Source organism: Lipotes vexillifer, unplaced genomic scaffold, assembly GCF_000442215.2.
Source record: "Lipotes vexillifer unplaced genomic scaffold, Lipotes_vexillifer_v1.1 scaffold12, whole genome shotgun sequence".
Lineage (NCBI taxonomy): Eukaryota > Metazoa > Chordata > Mammalia > Artiodactyla > Lipotidae > Lipotes > Lipotes vexillifer.
In genome coordinates, this window is record NW_006796716.1 from 4,508,925 (window position 1) to 4,509,433 (window position 509).

At 50.3% G+C, this 509-nt stretch overlaps 1 protein-coding gene across 1 annotated transcript in view; it reads right to left on the reverse strand.

The window, feature by feature from the left end:
- AGFG2 (ArfGAP with FG repeats 2) overlaps window positions 1–509 on the reverse strand; it is a 21,098-nt gene that overhangs the window by 10,164 nt on the left and 10,425 nt on the right. The window lies entirely within an intron of this gene.

Here is a 509-nt window from a genome sequence, read left to right on the forward strand (position 1 = left end):
ACTAAAGGGAATTTAGCAACTCAGCAAAGTTCTGCTTAACTTGAGCTTCCCCTTTACTGTCAGGTGCTCATTTTTTTCCTGCAGGGATGTTCAGTTGGCTCTGGCTTGTGCCGGTCTTCCCCTCATCTCTCCCTGCTCTTTCTGACACATCAAACCATCTGGGTTTCAAGTAATAACACCTGCAATCATGCTGAGCAATAGGTGATCCTATTTTCCAACTTCCTACTCAAGAGCCCCCTTTTATTTCCTGGGAGTGTCTTCAGCTTCCTCCTTCTCTGCCACCTCATCTTCTAAGTGCTCACGGTCTATCCTGCTGGCTGCTGCGCCTTCTGATCAAATCCCCTTCCACTCCAGTGGATGCGGTCTCTACTCCGGATGTATCTTCTTTATCCCAAGGACCACCCCCCGAAGGGACTCCAAAATTCTGTTTTATCCACACCAGTCTCATTGCTCCCTGAATTCTCTTCTCCACCCCAGAGTTACCCCCAACCGTGCACCCCCCCCCCCCC